The following is a 27,080-nucleotide window of genomic DNA, read 5'->3' as shown; positions in this document are numbered from 1 at the left end:
TACCAGGCTATATCACACAATATGTTACATACAGCAGATTTAGGACCAGGCTATATCACACAATATGTTACATACAGCAGGTTTAGTACCAGGCTATATCACACAATATGTTACATACAGCAGGTTTAGTACCAGGCTATATCACACAATACTATACATACAGCAGGTTTAGTACCAGGCTGTATCACACAATACTATATATACAGCAGGTTTAGTACCAGGCTATATCATTCAATACGTTACATACAGCAGGTTTATTACCAGGCTATATCACACAATATGTTACATACAGCAGGTTTAGTACCAGGCTATATCACACAATACTATACATACAGCAGGATTAGTACCAGGCTATATCACACAATACCATACATACAGCAGGTTTAGTACCAGGCTATATCACACAATACTATACATACAGCAGGTTTAGTACCAGGCTATATCACACAATATGTTACATACAGCAGGTTTAGTACCAGGCTATATCACACAATACTATACATACAGCAGGTTTACTACCAGGCTATATCACACAATACTATACATACAGCAGGTTTAGTACCAGGCTATATCACACAATACTATTCATTCAGCAGGTTTAGCACCAGGCTATATCACACAATATGTTACATACAGCAGGTTTAGTACCAGGCTATATCACACAATATGTTACATACAGCAGGTTTAGTACCAGGCTATATCACACAATACTATACATACAGCAGGTTTAGTACCAGGCTATATCACACAATACTATACATACAGCAGGTTTACTACCAGGCTATATCACACAATACTATACACACAGCAGGTTTAGTACCAGGCTATATCACACAATATGTTCCATACAGCAGGTTTAGTACCAGGCTATATCACACAATATGTTACATACAGCAGGTTTAGTACCAGGCTATATCACACAATACTATACATACAGCAGGTTTAGTACCAGGCTATATCACACAATACTATACATACAGCAGGTTTACTACCAGGCTATATCACACAATACTATACACACAGCAGGTTTAGTACCAGGCTATATCACACAATATGTTCCATACAGCAGGTTTAGTACCAGGCTATATCACACAATATGTTACATACAGCAGGTTTACTACCAGGCTATATCACACAATACTATACATGCAGCAGGTTTAGTACCAGGCTATATCACACAATACTATACATACAGCAGGTTTAGTACCAGGCTATATCACACAATACTATACATACAGCAGGTTTAGTACCAGGCTATATCACACAATATGTTACATACAGCAGGTTTAGTACCAGGCTATATCACACAATACGCTACATACAGCAGGTTTAGTACCAGGCTATATCACACAATATGTTACATACAGCAGGTTTACTACCAGGCTATATCACACAATACTATACATGCAGCAGGTTTAGTACCAGGCTATATCACACAATATGTTACATACAGCAGGTTTAGTACCAGGCTATATCACACAATACTATACATACAGCAGGTTTAGTACCAGGCTATATCACACAATACTATACATAGAGCAGGTTTAGGACCAGGCTATATCACACAATATGTTACATACAGCAGGTTTACTACCAGGCTATATCACACAATACTATACATACAGCAGGTTTAGTACCAGGCTATATCACACAATATGTTACATACAGCAGATTTAGGACCAGGCTATATCACACAATATGTTACATACAGCAGGTTTAGTACCAGGCTATATCACACAATATGTTACATACAGCAGGTTTAGTACCAGGCTATATCACACAATACTATACATACAGCAGGTTTAGTACCAGGCTGTATCACACAATACTATACATACAGCAGGTTTAGTACCAGGCAATATCACACAATACTATACATACTGCAGGTTTACTACCAGGCTATATCACACAATACTATACATACAGCAGGTTTAGTACCAGGCTATATCACACAATACTATACATACAGCAGGTTTAGTACCAGGCTATATCACACAATATGTTACATACAGCAGGTTTACTACCAGGCTATATCACACAATATGTTACATACAGCAGGTTTAGTACCAGGCTATTTCACACAATATGTTACATACAGCAGATTTAGGACCAGGCTATATCACACAATATGTTACATACAGCAGGTTTAGTACCAGGCTATATCACACAATATGTTACATACAGCAGATTTAGGACCAGGCCATATCACACAATATGTTACATACAGCAGGTTTAGTACCAGGCTATATCACACAATATGTTACATACAGCAGGTTTAGTACCAGGCTATATCACACAATACTATACATACAGCAGGTTTAGTACCAGGCTGTATCACACAATACTATACATACAGCAGGTTTAGTACCAGGCTATATCACACAATACGTTACATACAGCAGGTTTAGTACCAGGCTGTATCACACAATACTATACATACAGCAGGTTTAGTACCAGGCTATATCACACAATACTATTCATACAGCAGGTGTAGTACCAGGCTATATCACACAATATGTTACATACTGCAGGTTTAGTACCAGGCTATATCACACAATACTATTCATTCAGCAGGTTTAGTACCAGGCTATATCACACAATATGTTACATACAAACAGGTTTAGTACCAGGCTATATCACACAATACGTTACATACAGCAGGTTTAGTACCAGGCTATATCACACAATATGTTACATACAGCAGTTTTAGTACCAGGCTATATCACACAATATGTTACATACAGCAGGTTTAGTACCAGGCTATATCACACAATACTATACATACAGCAGGTTTAGTACCAGGCTATATCACACAATACTATACATAGAGCAGGTTTAGGACCAGGCTATATCACACAATATGTTACATACAGCAGGTTTACTACCAGGCTATATCACACAATACTATACATACAGCAGGTTTAGTACCAGGCTATATCACACAATATGTTAAATACAGCAGATTTAGGACCAGGCTATATCACACAATATGTTACATACAGCAGGTTTAGTACCAGGCTATATCACACAATATGTTACATACAGCAGGTTTAGTACCAGGCTATATCACACAATACTATACATACAGCAGGTTTAGTACCAGGCTGTATCACACAATACTATACATACAGCAGGTTTAGTACCAGGCTATATCATTCAATACGTTACATACAGCAGGTTTAGTACCAGGCTATATCACACAATATGTTACATACAGCAGGTTTAGTACCAGGCTATATCACACAATACTATACATACAGCAGGATTAGTACCAGGCTATATCACACAATACTATACATACAGCAGGTTTAGTACCAGGCTATATCACACAATACTATACATACAGCAGGTTTAGTACCAGGCTATATCACACAATATGTTACATACAGCAGGTTTAGTACCAGGCAATATCACACAATACTATACATACAGCAGGTTTACTACCAGGCTATATCACACAATACTATACATACAGCAGGTTTAGTACCAGGCTATATCACACAATACTATACATACAGCAGGTTTAGTACCAGGCTATATCACACAATATGTTACATACAGCAGGTTTAGTACCAGGCTATATCACACAATATGTTACATACAGCAGGTTTAGTACCAGGCTATATCACACAATACTATACATACAGCAGGTTTAGTACCAGGCTGTATCACACAATACTATACATACAGCAGGTTTAGTACCAGGCAATATCACACAATACTATACATACTGCAGGTTTACTACCAGGCTATATCACACAATACTATACATACAGCAGGTTTAGTACCAGGCTATATCACACAATATGTTAAATACAGCAGATTTAGGACCAGGCTATATCACACAATATGTTACATACAGCAGGTTTAGTACCAGGCTATATCACACAATATGTTACATACAGCAGGTTTAGTACCAGGCTATATCACACAATACTATACATACAGCAGGTTTAGTACCAGGCTGTATCACACAATACTATACATACAGCAGGTTTAGTACCAGGCTATATCATTCAATACGTTACATACAGCAGGTTTAGTACCAGGCTATATCACACAATATGTTACATACAGCAGGTTTAGTACCAGGCTATATCACACAATACTATACATACAGCAGGATTAGTACCAGGCTATATCACACAATACTATACATACAGCAGGTTTAGTACCAGGCTATATCACACAATACTATACATACAGCAGGTTTAGTACCAGGCTATATCACACAATATGTTACATACAGCAGGTTTAGTACCAGGCAATATCACACAATACTATACATACAGCAGGTTTACTACCAGGCTATATCACACAATACTATACATACAGCAGGTTTAGTACCAGGCTATATCACACAATACTATACATACAGCAGGTTTAGTACCAGGCTATATCACACAATATGTTACATACAGCAGGTTTAGTACCAGGCTATATCACACAATATGTTACATACAGCAGGTTTAGTACCAGGCTATATCACACAATACTATACATACAGCAGGTTTAGTACCAGGCTGTATCACACAATACTATACATACAGCAGGTTTAGTACCAGGCAATATCACACAATACTATACATACTGCAGGTTTACTACCAGGCTATATCACACAATACTATACATACAGCAGGTTTAGTACCAGGCTATATCACACAATACTATACATACAGCAGGTTTAGTACCAGGCTATATCACACAATATGTTACATACAGCAGGTTTACTACCAGGCTATATCACACAATATGTTACATACAGCAGGTTTAGTACCAGGCTATTTCACACAATATGTTACATACAGCAGATTTAGGACCAGGCTATATCACACAATATGTTACATACAGCAGGTTTAGTACCAGGCTATATCACACAATATGTTACATACAGCAGATTTAGGACCAGGCCATATCACACAATATGTTACATACAGCAGGTTTAGTACCAGGCTATATCACACAATATGTTACATACAGCAGGTTTAGTACCAGGCTATATCACACAATACTATACATACAGCAGGTTTATTACCAGGCTGTATCACACAATACTATACATACAGCAGGTTTAGTACCAGGCTATATCACACAATACGTTACATACAGCAGGTTTAGTACCAGGCTGTATCACACAATACTATACATACAGCAGGTTTAGTACCAGGCTATATCACACAATACTATTCATACAGCAGGTGTAGTACCAGGCTATATCACACAATATGTTACATACTGCAGGTTTAGTACCAGGCTATATCACACAATACTATTCATTCAGCAGGTTTAGTACCAGGCTATATCACACAATATGTTACATACAAACAGGTTTAGTACCAGGCTATATCACACAATACGTTACATACAGCAGGTTTAGTACCAGGCTATATCACACAATATGTTACATACAGCAGTTTTAGTACCAGGCTATATCACACAATATGTTACATACAGCAGGTTTAGTACCAGACTATATCACACAATACTATACATACAGCAGGTTTAGTACCAGGCTATATCACACAATACTATACATAGAGCAGGTTTAGGACCAGGCTATATCACACAATATGTTACATACAGCAGGTTTACTACCAGGCTATATCACACAATACTATACATACAGCAGGTTTAGTACCAGGCTATATCACACAATATGTTAAATACAGCAGATTTAGGACCAGGCTATATCACACAATATGTTACATACAGCAGGTTTAGTACCAGGCTATATCACACAATATGTTACATACAGCAGGTTTAGTACCAGGCTATATCACACAATACTATACATACAGCAGGTTTAGTACCAGGCTGTATCACACAATACTATACATACAGCAGGTTTAGTACCAGGCTATATCATTCAATACGTTACATACAGCAGGTTTAGTACCAGGCTATATCACACAATATGTTACATACAGCAGGTTTAGTACCAGGCTATATCACACAATACTATACATACAGCAGGATTAGTACCAGGCTATATCACACAATACTATACATACAGCAGGTTTAGTACCAGGCTATATCACACAATACTATACATACAGCAGGTTTAGTACCAGGCTATATCACACAATATGTTACATACAGCAGGTTTAGTACCAGGCAATATCACACAATACTATACATACAGCAGGTTTACTACCAGGCTATATCACACAATACTATACATACAGCAGGTTTAGTACCAGGCTATATCACACAATACTATACATACAGCAGGTTTAGTACCAGGCTATATCACACAATATGTTACATACAGCAGGTTTACTACCAGGCTATATCACACAATATGTTACATACAGCAGGTTTAGTACCAGGCTATATCACACAATATGTTACATACAGCAGATTTAGGACCAGGCTATATCACACAATATGTTACATACAGCAGGTTTAGTACCAGGATATATCACACAATATGTTACATACAGCAGATTTAGGACCAGGCTATATCACACAATATGTTACATACAGCAGGTTTAGTACCAGGCTATATCACACAATATGTTACATACAGCAGGTTTAGTACCAGGGAATATCACACAATACTATACATACTGCAGGTTTACTACCAGGCTATATCACACAATACTATACATACAGCAGGTTTAGTACCAGGCTATATCACACAATACTATACATACAGCAGGTTTAGTACCAGGCTATATCACACAATATGTTACATACAGCAGGTTTACTACCAGGCTATATCACACAATATGTTACATACAGCAGGTTTAGTACCAGGCTATTTCACACAATATGTTACATACAGCAGATTTAGGACCAGGCTATATCACACAATATGTTACATACAGCAGGTTTAGTACCAGGCTATATCACACAATATGTTACATACAGCAGATTTAGGACCAGGCCATATCACACAATATGTTACATACAGCAGGTTTAGTACCAGGCTATATCACACAATATGTTACATACAGCAGGTTTAGTACCAGGCTATATCACACAATACTATACATACAGCAGGTTTAGTACCAGGCTGTATCACACAATACTATACATACAGCAGGTTTAGTACCAGGCTATATCACACAATACGTTACTTACAGCAGGTTTAGTACCAGGCTATATCACACAATATGTTACATACAGCAGGTTTAGTACCAGGCTATATCACACAATACTATACATACAGCAGGTTTAGTACCAGGCTATATCACACAATACTATACATACAGCAGGTTTAGTACCAGGCTATATCACACAATATGTTAAATACAGAAGTTTTAGTACCAGGCTATATCACACAATATGCTACATACAGCAGGTTTAGTACCAGGCTATATCACACAATACTATACATACAGCAGGTTTAGTACCAGGCTATATCACACAATATGTTACATACAGCAGGTTTAGTACCAGGCTATATCACACAATACTATACATACAGCAGGTTTACTACCAGGCTATATCACACAATACTATACATACAGCAGGTTTAGTACCAGGCTATATCACACAATACTATACATACAGCAGGTTTAGTACCAGGCTATATCACACAATATGTTACATACAGCAGGTTTAGTACCAGGCTATATCACACAATACTATACATACAGAAGGTTTAGTACCAGGCTATATCACACAATATGTTACATACAGCAGGTTTACTACCAGGCTATATCACACAATATGTTACATACAGCAGGTTTAGTACTAGGCTATATCACACAATACTATATATACAGCAGATTTAGTACCAGGCTATATCACACAATATATTACATACAGCAGGTTTAGTACCAGGCTATATCACACAATATGTTACATACAGCAGGTTTAGTACCAGGCTATATCACACAATACTATACATACAGCAGGTTTAGTACCAGGCTATATCACACAATACTATACATACAGCAGGTTTAGTACCAGGCTATATCACACAATATGTTAAATACAGCAGGTTTAGTACCAGGCTATATCACACAATATGTTACATACAGCAGGTTTAGAACCAGGCTATATCACACAATACTATACATACAGCAGGTGTAGTACCAGGCTATATCACACAATATGTTACATACAGCAGGTTTAGTACCAGGCTATATCACACAATACTATACATACAGCAGGTTTAGTACCAGGCTATATCACACAATACTATACATACAGCAGGTTTAGTACCAGGCTATATCACACAATATGTTAAATACAGCAGGTTTAGTACCAGGCTATATCACACAATACTATACATACAGCAGGTTTAGTACCAGGCTATATCACACAATATGTTACATACAGCAGGTTTAGTACCAGGCTATATCACACAATACTATACATACAGCAGGTTTACTACCAGGCTATATCACACAATACTATACATACAGCAGGTTTAGTATCAAATCAAATCAAATCAAATTTATTTTTATATAGCCCTTCGTACATCAGCTGATATTCTCAAAGTGCTGTACAGAAACCCAGCCTAAAACCCCAAACAGCAAGCAAAGCATGTGAAAGAAACACGGTGGCTAGGAAAAACTCCCTAGGAAAAACTCCCTAGAAAGGCCAAAAACCTAGGAAGAAACCTAGAGAGGAACCAGGCTATGAGGGGTGGCCAGTCCTCTTCTGGCTGTGCAGGGTGGATATTATAACAGAACATGGTCAAAATGTTAAAATGTTAAAATGTTCATAAATGACCAGCATGGTCAAATAATAATAATCATAGTAGTTGTCGAGGGTGCAACAAGCACGTCCGGTGAACAGGTCAGGGTTCCATAGCCGCAGGCAGAACAGTTGAAACTGGAGCAGCAGCACGGCCAGGTGGACTGGGGACAGCAAGGAGTCATCATACCAGGTAGTCCTGAGGCATGGTCCTAGGGCTCAGGTCCTCCGAGAGAAAGACAGAAAGAGAGAAAGAGAGAATTAGAGAGAGCATATTTAAATACACACAGGACACCGGATAAGACAAGAGAAATACTCCAGATGTAACAGACTGACCCTAGCCCCCGACACATAAACTACTGCAGCATAAATACTGGAGGCTGAGACAGGAGGGATCAGAAGACACTGTGGCCCCATCCGATGATACCCCGGACAGGGCCAAACAGGCAGGATATAACCCCACCCACTTTGCCAAAGCACAGCCCCCACACCACTAGAGGGATGTCTCCAACCACCAACTTACCGTCCTAAGACAAGGCCGAGTATAGCCCACAACGATCTCCGCCATGGCACAACCCAAGGGGGGGGCGCCAACCCAGACAGGAAGACCACGTCAGTGACTCAACCCACTCAAGTGACGCACCCCTCCCATGGACGGCATGGAAGAACACCAGTAGGCCAGTGACTCAGCCCCTGTAAAAGGGTTAGAGGCAGAGAATCCCAGTGGAAAGAGGGGAACCGGCAAGGCTTAGACAGCAAGGGCGGTTCGTTGCTCCAGCCTTTCCGTTCACCTTCACACTCCTGGGCCAGACTATACTTAATCATAGGACCTACTGAAGAGATAAGTCTTCAGTAAAGACTTAAAGGTTGAGACTGAGTCTGCGTCTCTCACATTGGTAGGCAGACCATTCCATAAAAATGGAGCTCTATAGGAGAAAGTCCTACCTCCAGCCGTTTGCTTAGAAATTCTAGGGACAATTAGGAGGCCTGCGTCTTGTGACCGTAGCGTACGTGTAGGTATGTAGGGCAGGACCAAATCGGAAAGATAAGTAGGAGCAAGCCCATGTAATGCTTTGTAGGTTAGCAGTAAAACCTTGAAATCAGCCCTTGCCTTAACAGGAAGCCAGTGTAGGGAGGCTAGCACTGGAGTAATATGATCAAATTTTTTGGTTCTAGTCAGGATTCTAGCAGCCGTATTTAGCACTAACTGAAGTTTATTTAGTGCTTTATCCGGGTAGCCGGAAAGTAGAGCATTGCAGTAGTCCAGCCTAGAAGTAACAAAAGCATGGATTAATTTTTCTGCGTCATTTTTGGACAGAAAATTTCTGATTTTTACAATGTTACGTAGATGGAAAAAAGCTGTCCTTGAAACAGTCTTGATATGTTCTTCAAAAGAGAGATCAGGGTCCAGAGTAACGCCGAGGTCCTTCACAGTTTTATTTGAGACGACTGTACAACCATCCAGATTAATTGTCAGATTCAACAGAAGATCTCTTTGTTTCTTGGGACCTAGAACAAGCATCTCTGTTTTGTCCGAGTTTAAAAGTAGAAAGTTTGCAGCCATCCACTTTTTTATGTCTGAAACACAGGCTTCTAGCGAGGGCAATTTTGGGGCTTCTCCATGTTTCATTGAAATGTACAGCTGTGTGTCGTCCGCATAGCAGTGAAATTTAACATTATGTTTTCGAATGACATCCCCAAGAGGTAAAATATATAGTGAAAACAATAGTGGTCCTAAAACGGAACCTTGAGGAACACCGAAATTTACAATTGATTTGTCAGAGGACAAACCATTCACAGAGACAAACTGATATCTTTCCGACAGATAAGATCTAAACCAGGCCAGAACTTGTCCATGTAGACCAATTTGGGTTTCCAATCTCTCCAAAAGAATGTGGTGATCGATGGTATCAAAAGCGGCACTAAGATCTAGGAGCACGAGGACAGATGCAGAGCCTCGGTCTGACGTCATTAAAAGGTCATTTACCACCTTCACAAGTGCAGTCTCAGTGCTATGATGGGGTCTAAAACCAGACTGAAGCGTTTCGTATACATTGTTTGTCTTCAGGAAGGCAGTGAGTTGCTGTGCAACAGCTTTTTCTAAAATTTTTGAGAGGAATGGAAGATTCGATATAGGCCGATAGTTTTTTATAATTTCTGTACCAGGCTATATCACACAATACTATACATACAGCAGGTTTAGTACCAGGCTATATCACACAATATGTTACATACAGCAGGTTTAGTACCAGGCTATATCACACAATACTATACATACAGAAGGTTTAGTACCAGGCTATATCACACAATATGTTACATACAGCAGTTTTACTACCAGGCTATATCACACAATATGTTACATACAGCAGGTTTAGTACTAGGCTATATCACACAATACTATATATACAGCAGATTTAGTACCAGGCTATATCACACAATATGTTACATACAGCAGGTTTAGTACCAGGCTATATCACACAATATGTTACATACAGCAGGTTTAGTACCAGGCTATATCACACAATACTATACATACAGCAGATTTAGTACCAGGCTATATCACACAATACTATACATACAGCAGGTTTAGTACCAGGCTATATCACACAATACTATACATACAGCAGGTTTAGTACCAGGCTATATCACACAATACTATACATACAGCAGGTTTAGGACCAGGCTATATCACACAATATGTTACATACAGCATGTTTAGTACCAGGCTATATCAGACAATACTTTACATACAGCAGGTTTAGTACCAGGCTATATCACACAATACTATACATACAGCAGATTTAGTACCAGGCTATATCACACAATATGTTACATACAGCAGGTTTAGTACCAGGCTATATCACACAATATGTTACATACAGCAGGTTTAGTACCAGGCTATATCACACAATACTATACATACAGCAGGTTTAATACCAGGCTATATCACACAATACTATACATACAGCAGGTTTAGTACCAGGCTATGCGCAATCAGAAAGGACAGATGATGTTTTTCCATTCTGTTGGCATTAAAGGTTTTTCTGGGATTTGGTTTAGGATTAGCTACTTTGAGTTCAAGGCAGAAGTCATTTATTAAATTGGCTTAGTCAGGACCACCATACTGTTAGTTAATACGCCAGAGAGGGAGCTTGGGGAAATGTAAAGCTGTCCTCATCAGGAAGTTTTGGAAGTTTTTTTTACTGTCATCATCGGGTCAAAGACATCATCAGGGTCGTGTCCATAACGACATGCTTGGAAAACATTTCTTATTGGACAAGTCTGGTTAGTCCCTCCCTGTTCCAGTCCGTTTTCTTCAGTTTGTTGCCTAATGAACATGACCCATTCTTGTGTCTAACAGGCTGTTGAAGAAGTCTGTATCTTCTCTTCCACCTGTCTAAGATGACCTGGCTGATCAGTTTTATTGAACATAAATATTGATTGGAAAGTTCTGGACCAATATACAGCTAATCCAGGGTACACACATTTCCCCAATAAGCAAATCTCCAACAAAGTGCCGGGGTCAGCCAAGTCTCCTCCCTTCCCAATATACAATACACACACACACACACACACACACACACACACACACACACACACACACACACACACACACACACACACACACACACACACACACACACACACACACACACACACACACACACACACACACGGGGAAACGTGTAAAACCCTTACTTCAGCCTTCACTGCCCTCCCCCTCATTAATTCAGAGATCAATGATTGGACAGTTTGTCTGATTGACAGGTGGACTCCCCCAGGGATTGGGAAATGTGACTTTTTACAGATAGTGCTGATCAGAGCCATATAGGCTGTGGTGCTGATAGGACACACACACACACACACACACACACACACACACACACACACACACACACACACACACACACACACACACACACACACACACACACACACACACACACACACACACAGGGCTGATAGGCCTTATGTCTGTCAGTACCCCAGGCAGTAGCACCACAATCCCACAGCCTCCTCTCTTGTCTTACTGCCTGTCACTGTGAACGACTGGGTTTTGTACCCAAGTCATCTGCCCACCACAGGACTATGTTAGCCTGCTGAGATAAAGCCCTGAGGCATTATCTTTGAGGAGCTTACGTAAGTCTTTCCGATCTCAGGCAAGGTTACACAACTGTACTCGCCACCCGAAAGCTGAAGACTCAGCTCTGTGTAGATGAGCCTTTACCTGGAAAGAAATCAACACTGATTTCATGCAGCAGAGTCCTCTGCACACTGAAACAGAATTACAGTCCCCTGTGTGCTACAAATAAAGACATCGGTAGTATGATACAGATCATGTTGATGTCAGCCCTTCACAGGATCAGCGGGTGTGAAAGACTGCCGTTGTATGTTGGAGTGTTTTTACTCTTGAAAATAATGCAAGTCAATGGAAAGGACTGTCTCAGCAATTCTTAGAGAATCCAACATCTGGTGTGATTATGCTACCATGTTAGAGAATCCAACATCTGGTGTGATTATGCTACCATGTTAGAGAAACCAACATCTGGTGTGATTATCCTACTGTGTTAGAGAATCCAACATCTGGTGTGATTATGCTACCATGTTAGAGAATCCAACATCTGGTGTGATTATGCTACCATGTTAGAGAAACCAACATCTGGTGTGATTATGCTACCGTGTCAGAGAATCCAACATCTGGTGTGATTATGCTACCATGTTAGAGAATCCAACATCTGGTGTGATTATGCTACCATGTTAGAGAATTATAACATCTGGTGTGATTATGCTACCATGTTAGAGAAACCAACATCTGGTGTGAATATGCTACCATGTTAGAGAAACCAACATCTGGTGTGATTATGCTACCATGTTAGAGAAACCAACATCTGGTGTGATTATGCTACCGTGTCAGAGAATCCAACATCTGGTGTGATTATGCTACCATGTTAGAGAATCCAACATCTGGTGTGATTATGTTACCATGTTAGAGAATTATAACATCTGGTATGATTATGCTACCATGTTAGAGAAACCAACATCTGGTGTGATTATTCTACCGTGTTAGAGAATCCAACATCTGGTGTGATTATGCTACCATGTTAGAGAATTATAACATCTGGTGTGATTATGCTACCATGTTAGAGAAACCAACATCTGGTGTGATTATGCTACCATGTTAGAGAATCCAACATCTGGTGTGATTATGCTACCATGTTAGAAAATCCAACATCTGGTGTGATTATGCTACCATGTTAGAGAAACCAACATCTGGTGTGAATATTCTACCATGTTAGAGAAACCAACATCTGGTGTGATTATGCTACCATGTTAGAGAATTATAACATCTGGTGTGATTATGCTACCATGTTAGAGAAACCAACATCTGGTGTGATTATGCTACCATGTTAGAGAATCCAACATCTGGTGTGATTATGCTACCATGTTAGAGAAACCAACATCTGGTGTGATTATGCTACCATGTTAGAGAAACCAACATCTGGTGTGATTATGCTACCATGTTAGAGAATTATAACATCTGGTATGATTATGCTACCATGTTAGAGAAACCAACATCTGGTGTGATTATGCTACCATGTTAGAGAATTATAACATCTGGTATGATTATTCTACCATGTTAGAGAAACCAACATCTGGTGTGATTATGCTACCGTGTTAGAGAATGCAACATCTGGTGTGATTATGCTACCATGTTAGAGAATTATAACATCTGGTATGATTATGCTACCATGTTAGAGAAACCAACATCTGGTGTGATTATGCTACCGTGTTAGAGAATCCAACATCTGGTGTGAATATTCTACCATGTTAGAGAAACCAACATCTGGTGTGATTATGCTACCATGTTAGAGAAACCAACATCTGGTGTGATTATTCTACCGTGTTAGAGAATCCAACATCTGGTGTGATTATGCTACCATGTTAGAGAATCCAACATCTGGTATGATTATTCTACCATGTTAGAGAAACCAACATCTGGTGTGATTATTCTACCGTGTTAGAGAATCCAACATCTGGTGTGATTATGCTAACATGTTAGAGAATTATAACATCTGGTGTGTTTATGCTACCATGTTAGAGAAACCAACATCTGGTGTGATTATGCTACCATGTTAGAGAAACCAACATCTGGTGTGATTATGCTACCATGTTAGAAAATCCAACATCTGGTGTGATTATGCTACCATGTTAGAGAAACCAACATCTGGTGTGATTATGCTACCATGTTAGAGAAACCAACATCTGGTGTGATTATTCTACCATGTTAGAGAATTATAACATCTGGTGTGATTATGCTACCATGTTAGAGAATCCAACATCTGGTGTGATTATGCTACTTAGAGAAGCCAACATCTGGTGTGATTATGCTACCATGTTAGAGAAACGAACATCTGGTGTGATTATGCTACCATGTGTCCTTCTCTACTCAGCACTTTAAATCCATGCTGACTGTGTCCAACATGATTGTCCATGCAATTTAAACGTCATGTAGATCCGCCTTGCCTTGCCTCACTCTGTGTGTGTGTGTGTGTGTGTGTGTGTGTGTGTGTGTGTGTGTGTGTGTGTGTGTGTGTGTGTGTGTGTGTGTGTGTGTGTGTGTGTGTGTGTGTGTGTGTGTGTGTGTGTGTGTGTTTGGATGGGAAGGGATCCTGGACTTGGGAGGAAATCCAGGCAGGACAGGATCGCCTTCCATGGCGGGAGACGCAAGCGGTGAAGGAAGGACAGCGACGACGACAGGGTTCGCGGCCACGACACAAGCCCATGAAGCAACCTCAAAATATTTTTTGGGGGGGGGCACATGGGTTGGTCGGCGAGGGGCGAGTCGGAGAGCAAAGAGGCATATTGGGGTGAGTCAGAGTCCGTTGAGGAGATATTGGATAAATTGGAGGAGAGTGAACGGAGGGGAGATTTAGAGACGTTTGAGGAATTGTTGGATAAATTGGAGGAGAGTGAAAAGAGAGAGCTGTTGGTTTGGCGTAGTATGCACGGCATTCGCACTGAGGAGCATGTTAGTTGTCCAGTGCCACCTGTGTCAGCTCCCCGTACTCGTCCTGAGAATTATATTAAAGTTCCGGTTCAATTGAGGCCGGCTATACACACCAGGTCTCCAGTGCGCCTTCACAGCCCAGTACGTCCTGTCACCTCCTCGTACTCTCCCTGACGTTCGTGTCCCTAGTCTGGTGCCACCTGTACCGGTCCCACGCATCAGGCCTCCAGTGCGCCTCCCCAGTCTAGTACGTCCTGTGCCTGCTCCTCGCACTCTCCCTGAAGTGCGTGTCACCAGTCTGGTGCCACCTGTCCCGGCTCCACGCACTAGGCCTCCAGTGCGCCTGCCCAGTCCGGCGACAGTCCCCAGTCCAGAGCTTCCGGCGACAGTTCCCAGTCCGGAGCTTCCGGCGACAGTTCCCAGTCCGGAACCTCCAATGACGGTCCACAGTCCGGAACCTCCAATGACGGTCCACAGTCCGGAACCTCCAACGACGGTCCACAGCCCGGGGCCTCCTGAGAAGGCCCACAGTCCGGAACCTCCTGAGATGGCCCACAGTCCGGAACCTCCCGAGACAGCCCACAGTCCTGAACCTCCTGAGACGGCCCACGGTCCGGAACCTCCTGAGACGGCCCACGGTCCGGAACCTCCTGAGACGGCCCACGGTCCGGAACCTCCTGAGAAGGCCCACGGTCCGGAACCTCCTGAGAAGGCCCACGGTTCGGAACCTCTTGAGACGGTCCACGGGCCGGAACCTCCTGAGACGGCCCACGGTCCGGAACCTCCTGAGACCGCCCACGGTCCGGAACCTCCTGAGACGGCCCACGGTCCGGAACCTCCTGAGAAGGCCCACGGTCCGGAACCTCCTGAGAAGGCCCACGGTCGGGAGCCTCCTGAGAGGACCCATGGTCCGGAGCCTCCAGTGACAGTCCCCGGTCCAGAGTCTCCAGCGACGGTCCAGAGTCTCCAGCTGCGGTCCGGAGCCTCCAGCGACGGTCGGCGGGTTCGCTGGATGAGAGGGTTCTTCGTCCTGCACCAGAGCCTCCTCCTATGATGGCGGGTTCGCAGGATGAGAGGGTTCTTCGTCCCACACCAGAACCGCCTCCGATGCGGGAGGATTCGCGGGATGAGAAGGTTCTTCGTGCTGCACCAGAGCCGCCACCAACACTAGACACCCCCCCTAACCCTCCCTTGTTTTTTGTTGTTTCAGGTTTTGCGGTCGGAGTCCGCACCTTTGGGGAGGGTACTGTCACGTCCTGACCATAGAAAGCTTTTATTTTCTATGGTAGAGTAGGTCAGGGTGTGACAGGGGATTTTCTAGTTGTTATTTTCTATGTGGGGTTCTAGTTTCGTTTTTTCTATGTTTGGTGATTAGTATGATTCCCAATTAGAGGCAGCTGGTAATCGTTGTCTCTAATTGGGGATCATACTTTTAAGTAGCTTGTTTTTCACTTGGGGGTTATGGGATATTGTTTATGTATAGTTGCATTGTAGTCGTCTATTCTTTATTTGTTTTGTATTTTGCATTACGTTTCACTTTGTAATAAATTATGTGGAACGCTACTCACGCTGCGCCTTGGTCCGATCATTCTAACGAACGTGACAAATAATATAATCAGTTATATGAAGGATTTTGAAATCAAGTGGCCTACCCTGTTCAAATAAACCTACCATTAAAATTATAGACTGATAATTTCTTGTCAGTGGGCAAATGTACAAAATCAGCAGGGGATGAAATACTTTTTTCCCTCACTGTACTTGCGTGCAAATGTTTGTACAGATGATTGTGGTATCTTCAGGCGTTTGGAAATTGCTCCTAAGGAAGAACCAGACTTGTGGAGGTCTACAATTTTTTTTTCTGAGGTCTTGGCTGATTTCTTTTGATTTTCCCATGATGTCAATCAAAGAGGCACTGAGTTTGAAGGTACACCTCCAATTGACTCAAATGATGTCAAATAGCCTATCAGAAGCCTCTAAAGCCATGACATCATTTTCTGGAATTTTCCAAGCTGTTTAAAGGCACAGTCAACTTAGTGTATGTAAACTTCTGACCCACTGGAATTGTGATACAGTGAATTATAAGTGAAATAATCTGTCTGTAAACAATTGTTGGAAAAATTACTTGTGTCATGCACAAAGTAGATGTCCTAACCAACTTACCAAAACTATAGTTTGTTAATAAGAAATGTGTGTAGGGGTTGAACAACGAGTTTTAATGACTCCAACCTAAGTGTATGTAAACTTCCGTCTTCAACTGTATATACGTTTTCATTCATCAATGTTCTTGTTGAGACAACTAATGAATGTTTTCCCTGTTATTAGTGCTGCTCTATGTAGATCTGTAGCTCTAGATCAGAGGAGATGTGACCTCTATAGTGTCTATGTAGATAGCTCTATGTAGGGTCCTCTGTAGTGTCTATATAGATAGCTCTATGGTAGGATCCTCTGTAGTGTCTATATACATAGCTCTATGGTAGGACCCTCTATAGTGTCTATATACAGTGCCTTGCGAAAGTATTCGGCCCCCTTGAACTTTTCGAACTTTTGCCACATTTCAGGCTTCAAACATAAAGATATTAAACTGTACGTTTTTGTGAAGAATCAACAACAAGTGGGACACAATTATGAAGTGGAACGAAATTTATTGGATATTTCAAACTTTTTTAACAAATAAAAAACTGAAAAATTGGCCGTGCAAAATTATTCAGCCCCCTTAAGTTAATACTTTGTAGCGCCACCTTTTGCTGCGATTACAGCTGTAAGTCGCTTGGGGTATGTCTCTATCAGTTTTGCACATCGAGAGACTGAAATTCTTGCCCATTCCTCCTTGCAAAACAGCTCGAGCTCAGTGAGGTTGGATGGAGAGCGTTTGTGAACAGCAGTTTTCAGTTCTTTCCACAGATTCTCGATTGGATTCAGGTCTGGACTTTGACTTGGCCATTCTAACACCTGGATATGTTTATTTGTGAACCATTCCATTGTAGATTTTGCTTCATGTTTTGGATCATTGTCTTGTTGGAAGACAAATCTCCGTCCCAGTCTCAGGTCTTTTGTAGACTCCATCAGGTTTTCTTCCAGAATGGTCCTGTATTTGGCTCCATCCATCTTCCCATCAATTTTAACCATCTTCCCTGCCCCTGCTGAAGAAAAGCAGGCCCAAACCATGATGCTGCCACCACCATGTTTGACAGTGGGGATGGTGTGTTCAGGGTGATGAGCTGTGTTGCTTTTATGCCAAACATAACGTTTTGCATTGTTGCCAAAAGTTCGATTTTGGTTTCATCTGACCAGAGCACCTTCTTCCACATGTTTGGTGTGTCTCCCAGGTGGCTAGTGGCAAACTTTAAATGACACTTTTTATGGATATCTTTAAGAAATGGCTTTCTTCTTGCCACTCTTCCATAAAGGCCAGATTTGTGCAGTATACGACTGATTGTTGTCCTATGGACAGTCTCCCACCTCAGCTGTAGATCTCTGCAGATCATCCAGAGTGATCATGGGCCTCTTGGCTGCATCTCTGATCAGTCTTCTCCTTGTATGAGCTGAAAGTTTAGAGGGACGGCCGGGTCTTCGTAGATTTGCAGTGGTCTGATACTCCTTCTATTTCAATATTATCGCTTGCACAGTGCTCCTTGGGATGTTTAAAGCTTGGGAAATCTTTTTTATCCAAATCCGGCTTTAAACTTCTCCACAACAGTATCTCGGACATGCCTGGTGTGTTCCTTGTTCTTCATGATGCTCTCTGCGCTTTAAACGGACCTCTGAGACTATCACAGAGCAGGTGCATTTATACGGAGACTTGATTACACACAGGTGGATTCTATTTATCATCATTAGTCATTTAGGTCAACATTGGATCATTCAGAGATCCTCACTGAACTTCTGGAGAGAGTTTGCTGCACTGAAAGTAAAGGGGCTGAATAATTTTGCATGCCCAATTTTTCAGTTTTTTATTTGTTAAAAAAGTTTGAAATATCCAATAAATTTCGTTCCACGTCATGATTGTGTCCCAGTTGTTGTTGATTCTTCACAAAAAATTACAGTTTTATATCTTTATGTTTGAAGCCTGAAATGTGGCAAAAGGTCGAAAAGTTCAAGGGGGCCAAATACTTTCGCAAGGCACTGTAGATAGCTCTAAGTAGGATCCTCTATAGTGTCTATATAGATTGCTCTACGCAGGATCCTCTATAGTGTCTATATAGATAGCTCTACGTAGGATCCTCTATAGTGTCTATATAGATAGCTCTGCGTAGGATCCTCTATAGTGTCTATATAGATAGCTCTATGTAGGATCATCTATAGTGTCTATATAGATAGCTCTATGGTAGGATCCTCTATAGTGTCTATATAGATAGCTCTATGGTAGGATCCTCTATAGTGTCTATATAGATAGCTGTATGTAGGATCCTATATAGTCTCTATATAGATAGCTCTATGGTAGGATCCTCTATAGTGTGTATATAGATAGCTCTATAGTGTCTATATAGATAGCTCTATGGCAGGATCCTCTATAGTGTCTATATAGATAGCTCTATGGTAGGATCCTCTATAGTGTCTATATAGATCGCTCTATGGTAGGATCCTCTATAGTGTCTATATAGATAGCTCTATGGTAGGATCCTCTATAGTGTCTATATAGATAGCTCTATTGTAGGATCCTCTATAGTGGGTCTATATAGATAGCTCTATGGTAGGATCCTCTATAGTGGGTCTATATAGATAGCTCTATGGTAGGATCCTCTATAGTGGGTCTATATAGATAGCTCTATGGTAGGATCCTCTATAGTGTCTATATAGATAGCTCTATGGTAGGATCCTCTATAGTGTCTATATAGATAGCTCTATGGTAGGATCCTCTATAGTGTCTATATAGATAGCTCTATGGAGGATCCTCTATAGTGTCTATGTAGATAGCTCTATGGTAGGGTCCTCTATAGTGTCTATATAGATAGCTCTATGGTAGGGTCCTCTATAGTGTCTATATAGATAGCTCTATGGTAGGGTCCTCTATAGTGTCTATATAGATAGCTCTACGTAGGATCCTCTATATTACCTTTTCCCTCAGTGTGTCGCTCTCCTCCTTGCAGGTGCTGAGTTGTTTCTTCCACATCTCTACGTTAGCGGAGGACTCTGTTAGCGCGTCTACCAGCCGAGCATTACTGTCCCGTAGAGTCTGGAGTTCTGTCTCCAACTTCTTAGCATTGGTGTTACTGGGGGGGAGATAAAATAGAGAGAGAGAGGGGGGAGAAAAAAGGGGAGAGAAGAGAGGGGAGAGAAGAGAGGGGAGAGAAGAGAAGAGAGAGGGTAGAAGAGAGAGAGAGAGGAGAAAAGAGAAGAGAGAGAGAGGGGGAGAAAAGAGAAGAGAGAGAGAGAGAGAGAAGGGGGAGAACAACAATTGTTGGAATAATGACTTGTGTCATGCACAAAGTCGATGTCCTAACCGACTTGCCAAAACTGTAGTTTGTTAATAAGAAATGTGTGGAGTGGTTGAACAACGAGTTTTAATGACTCCAACCTAAGTGTATGTAAACTTCCCACTTCAACTGTAAGCGATTGGCAACTCGTTGTCATTCTGAGAAATAAGGTTGGCCTCTTGATTTAAACCTCTGAACACAGTGAACAGGCTAACATGCTGTTCACACAGTTAGAGACAGACAGAAGGGTGTGTTCATAACCATTCAACTGTTCTGCCTTGTTAGCTAGAAAATAGATGCAAGTTAACTAAAGTTGAAATAGAAAGATTAGCTCACTCACTAGCATGTTGGCTTGTGCTTGAGAGATTGTTTATTAGACCTTGTGTTAAGTTTCTATAATGCCTGCTACAAGAGGTTAGTCGTTATTAGTGAATATTCATTATTCATGTATCTGGTTAAATTTGTAACAACAAGGGTATTTTCATAGACAGACTTGAAAGCCAGATCAATGATTATTGCAAAAAAAGCAGGTTCAATTATTTTGGACAAAATACCTCACCACTTTTATTCATTATCACCAGCAGAAGGACAATGATGTCTTGGTCCTCAGAGGAGAGGGACTTTAAGATAAAAGGCAGAATCTGATAAAAGACAGAATCTGGGGCAGCAGCCCCTCTTCAGAATGCTCTCTGTGAAGCTCATATTGCCTGGTGGTACAATATCTGTTAGTCTCAGCCAGGCCATATCAACTATTAATGACCTGTTGGTCTGATAGTCCTGTTTCAGACCAGTCCTGTTTCAGACCAGCTTGTTATTAATGACCTGTTGGTCTGATAGTCCTGTTTCAGACCAGTCCTGTTTCAGACCAGCTTGTTATTAATGACCTGTTGGTCTGATAGTCCTGTTTCAGACCAGTCCTGTTTCAGACCAGCTTGTTATTAATAACCTGTTGGTCTGATAGTCCTGTTTCAGACCAGCTTGTTATTAATGACCTGTTGGTCTGATAGTCCTGTTTCAGACCAGCTTGTTATTAATGACCTGTTGGTCTGATAGTCCTGTTTTAGACCAGCTTGTTATTAATGACCTGTTGGTCTGATAGTCCTGTTTCAGACCAGCTTGTTATTAATGACCTGTTGGCCTAATAGTCCTGTTTCAGACCAGTCCTGTTTCAGACCAGTCCTGTTTCAGACCAGCTTGTTATTAATGACCTGTTGGTCTGATAGTCCTGTTTCAGACCAGTCCTGTTTCAGACCAGTCCTGTTTCAGACAAGCTTGTTATTAATGACCTGTTGGTCTGATAGTCCTGTTTCAGACCAGCTTGTTATTAATGACCTGTTGGTCTGATAGTCCTGTTTCAGACCAGCTTGTTATTAATGACCAGTTGGTCTGATAGTCCTGTTTCAGACCAGCTTGTTATTAATGACCTGTTGGCCTGATAGTCCTGTTTCAGACCAGTCCTGTTTCAGACCAGTCCTGTTTCAGACCAGCTTGTTATTAATGACCTGTTGGTCTGATAGTCCTGTTTCAGACGAGTCCTGTTTCAGACCAGCTTGTTATTAATGACTTGTTGGTCTGATAGTTCTGTTTCAGACCAGCTTGTTATTAATGACCTGTTGGTCTGATAGTCCTGTTTCAGACCAGTCCTGTTTCAGACCAGCTTGTTATTAATGACCTGTTGGTCTGATAGTCCTGTTTCAGACCAGCTTGTTATTAATGACCTGTTGGTCTGATAGTCCTGTTTCAGACCAGTCCTGTTTCAGACCAGCTTGTTATTAATAACCTGTTGGTCTGATAGTCCTGTTTCAGACCAGCTTGTTATTAATGACCTGTTGGTCTGATAGTCCTGTTTCAGACCAGCTTGTTATTAATGACCTGTTGGTCTGATAGTCCTGTTTTAGACCAGCTTGTTATTAATGACCTGTTGGTCTGATAGTCCTGTTTCAGACCAGCTTGTTATTAATGACCTGTTGGCCTAATAGTCCTGTTTCAGACCAGTCCTGTTTCAGACCAGTCCTGTTTCAGACCAGCTTGTTATTAATGACCTGTTGGTCTGATAGTCCTGTTTCAGACCAGTCCTGTTTCAGACCAGTCCTGTTTCAGACAAGCTTGTTATTAATGACCTGTTGGTCTGATAGTCCTGTTTCAGACCAGCTTGTTATTAATGACCTGTTGGTCTGATAGTCCTGTTTCAGACCAGCTTGTTATTAATGACCAGTTGGTCTGATAGTCCTGTTTCAGACCAGCTTGTTATTAATGACCTGTTGGCCTGATAGTCCTGTTTCAGACCAGTCCTGTTTCAGACCAGTCCTGTTTCAGACCAGCTTGTTATTAATGACCTGTTGGTCTGATAGTCCTGTTTCAGACGAGTCCTGTTTCAGACCAGCTTGTTATTAATGACTTGTTGGTCTGATAGTTCTGTTTCAGACCAGCTTGTTATTAATGACCTGTTGGTCTGATAGTCCTGTTTCAGACCAGCTTGTTATTAATGACCTGTTGGTCTGATAGTCCTGTTTCAGACCAGCTTGTTATTAATGACCTGTTGGTCTGATAGTCCTGTTTCAGACCAGTCCTGTTTCAGACCAGCTTGTTATTAATGACCTGTTGGTCTGATAGTCCTGTTTCAGACCAGCTTGTTATTAATGACCTGTTGGGCTGATAGTCCTGTTTCAGACCAGCTTGCTATTAATGACCTGTTGGTCTGATAGTCCTGTTTCAGACCAGCTTGTTATTAATGACCTGTTGGTCTGATAGTCCTGTTTCAGACCAGTCCTGTTTCAGACCAGTCCTGTTTCAGACCAGCTTGTTATTAATGACCTGTTGGTCTGATAGTCCTGTTTCAGACCAGTCCTGTTTCAGACCAGCTTGTTATTAATGACCTGTTGGTCTGATAGTCCTGTTTCAGACCAGCTTGTTATTAATGACCTGTTGGTCTGATAGTCCTGTTTCAGACCAGCTTGTAATTAATGACCTGTTGGTCTGATAGTCCTGTTTCAGACCAGCTTGTAATTAATGACCTGTTGGTCTGATAGTCCTGTTTCAGACCAGCTTGTTATTAATGACCTGTTGGTCTGATAGTCCTGTTTCAGACCAGCTTGTTATTAATGACCTGTTGGTCTGATAGTCCTGTTTCAGACCAGCTTGTTATTAATGACCTGTTGGTCTGATAGTCCTGTTTCAGACCAGCTTGTTATTAATGACCTGTTGGTCTGATAGTCCTGTTTCAGACCAGTCCTGTTTCAGACCGCCTTGTTATTAATGACCTGTTGGCCTGATAGTCCTGTTTCAGACCAGTCCTGTTTCAGACCAGCTTGTTATTAATGACCTGTTGGTCTGATAGTCCTGTTTCAGACCAGCTTGTTATTAATTACCTGTTGGGCTGATAGTCCTGTTTCAGACCAGCTTGCTATTAATGACCTGTTGGTCTGATAGTCCTGTTTCAGACCAGCTTGTTATTAATGACCTGTTGGTCTGATAGTCCTGTTTCAGACCAGCTTGTTATTAATGACCTGTTGGTCTGATAGTCCTGTTTCAGACCAGCTTGTTATTAATGACCTGTTGGTCTGATAGTCCTGTTTCAGACCAGCTTGTTATTAATGACCTGTTGGTCTGATTGTCCTGTTTCAGACCAGTCCTGTTTCAGACCAGCTTGTTATTAATGACCTGTTGGTCTGATAGTCCTGTTTCAGACCAGCTTGTTATTAATGACCTGTTGGTCTGATAGTCCTGTTTCAGACCAGCTTGTTATTAATGACCTGTTGGTCTGATAGTCCTGTTTCAGACCAGCTTGTTATTAATGACATGTTGGTCTGATAGTCCAGTTTCAGACCAGCTTGTTATTAATGACCTGTTGGTCTGATAGTCCTGTTTCAGACCAGTCCTGTTTCAGACCAGATTGTTATTAATGACCTGTTGGTCTGATAGTCCTGTTTCAGACCAGCTTGTTATTAATGACCAGTTGGTCTGATAGTCCTGTTTCAGACCAGCTTGTTATTAATGACCTGTTGGCCTGATAGTCCTGTTTCAGACCAGTCCTGTTTCAGACCAGTCCAGTTTCAGACCAGCTTGTTATTAATGACCTGTTGGTCTGATAGTCCTGTTTCAGACCAGCTTGTTATTAATGACCTGTTGGGCTGATAGTCCTGTTTCAGAACAGCTTGCTATTAATGACCTGTTGGTCTGATAGTCCTGTTTCAGACCAGCTTGTTATTAATGACCTGTTGGTCTGATAGTCCTGTTTCAGACCAGTCCTGTTTCCAGACCAGTCCTGTTTCAGACCAGCTTGTTATTAATGACCTGTTGGTCTGATAGTCCTGTTTCAGACCAGTCCTGTTTCAGACCAGCTTGTTATTAATGACCTGTTGGTCTGATAGTCCTGTTTCAGACCAGCTTGTTATTAATGACCTGTTGGTCTGATAGTCCTGTTTCAGACCAGCTTGTTATTAATGACCTGTTGGTCTGATAGTCCTGTTTCAGACCAGCTTGTAATTAATGACCTGTTGGTCTGATAGTCCTGTTTCAGACCAGCTTGTAATTAATGACCTGTTGGTCTGATAGTCCTGTTTCAGACCAGCTTGTTATTAATGACCTGTTGGTCTGATAGTCCTGTTTCAGACCAGCTTGTTATTAATGACCTGTTGGTCTGATAGTCCTGTTTCAGACCAGCTTGTTATTAATGACCTGTTGGTCTGATAGTCCTGTTTCAGACCAGCTTGTTATTAATGACCTGTTGGTCTGATAGTCCTATTTCAGACCAGTCCTGTTTCAGACCGCCTTGTTATTAATGACCTGTTGGCCTGATAGTCCTGTTTCAGACCAGTCCTGTTTCAGACCAGCTTGTTGTTAATGACCTGTTGGTCTGATAGTCCTGTTTCAGACCAGCTTGTTATTAATTACCTGTTGGGCTGATAGTCCTGTTTCAGACCAGCTTGCTATTAATGACCTGTTGGTCTGATAGTCCTGTTTCAGACCAGCTTGTTATTAATGACCTGTTGGTCTGATAGTCCTGTTTCAGACCAGCTTGTTATTAATGACCAGTTGGTCTGATAGTCCTGTTTCAGACCAGCTTGTTATTAATGACCTGTTGGTCTGATAGTCCTGTTTCAGACCAGCTTGTTATTAATGACCTGTTGGTCTGATAGTCCTGTTTCAGACCAGCTTGTTGTTAATGACCTGTTGGCCTGATAGTCCTGTTTCAGACCAGTCCTGTTTCAGACCAGTCCAGTTTCAGACCAGCTTGTTATTAATGACCTGTTGGTCTGATAGTCCTGTTTCAGACCAGCTTGTTATTAATGACCTGTTGATCTGATAGTCCAGTTTCAGACCAGCTTGTTATTAATGACCTGTTGGTCTGATAGTCCTGTTTCAGACCAGCTTGTTATTAATGACCTGTTGGTCTGATAGTCCTGTTTCAGACCAGTCCTGTTTCAGACCAGCTTGTTATTAATGACCTGTTGGTCTGATAGTCCTGTTTCGGACCAGCTTGCTGTTAATGACCTGTTGGTCTGATAGTCCTGTTTCAGACCAGCTTGTTATTAATGACCTGTTGATCCGATAGTCCTGTTTCAGACCAGCTTGTTATTAATGACCTGTTGGTCTGATAGTCCTGTTTCAGACCAGCTTGTTATTAATGACCTGTTGGTCTGATAGTCCTGTTTTTCAGACCAGTCCTGTTTCAGACCAGCTTGTTATTAATGACCTGTTGGTCTGATAGTCCTGTTTCAGACCAATCCTGTTTCAGACCAGTCCTGTTTCAGACCAGTCCTGTTTCAGACCAGCTTGTTCACTACTCACACCCTCTGAACTGATTATGAAGCCATTCATTACACATTTATTCATTTTATTCATGCTCCTTTTTGAAATATTTGCTTATCTTATTAATAGCTTGTTAACAGTGTGGATGTTTTTTTAGGATTGAATTTTAATTTGTGTTCTCGTCTTGGAAATGAGTCGAAAGGCTATACGTCATGGATTATTCTGGGATTAGCCTATTTGGGTAAACAGGTTAC

Source organism: Salmo salar, chromosome ssa12 (genome assembly GCF_905237065.1).
Source record: "Salmo salar chromosome ssa12, Ssal_v3.1, whole genome shotgun sequence".
Taxonomy (NCBI): domain Eukaryota; kingdom Metazoa; phylum Chordata; class Actinopteri; order Salmoniformes; family Salmonidae; genus Salmo; species Salmo salar.
Note: the sequence above shows the minus strand (reverse complement) of the source record.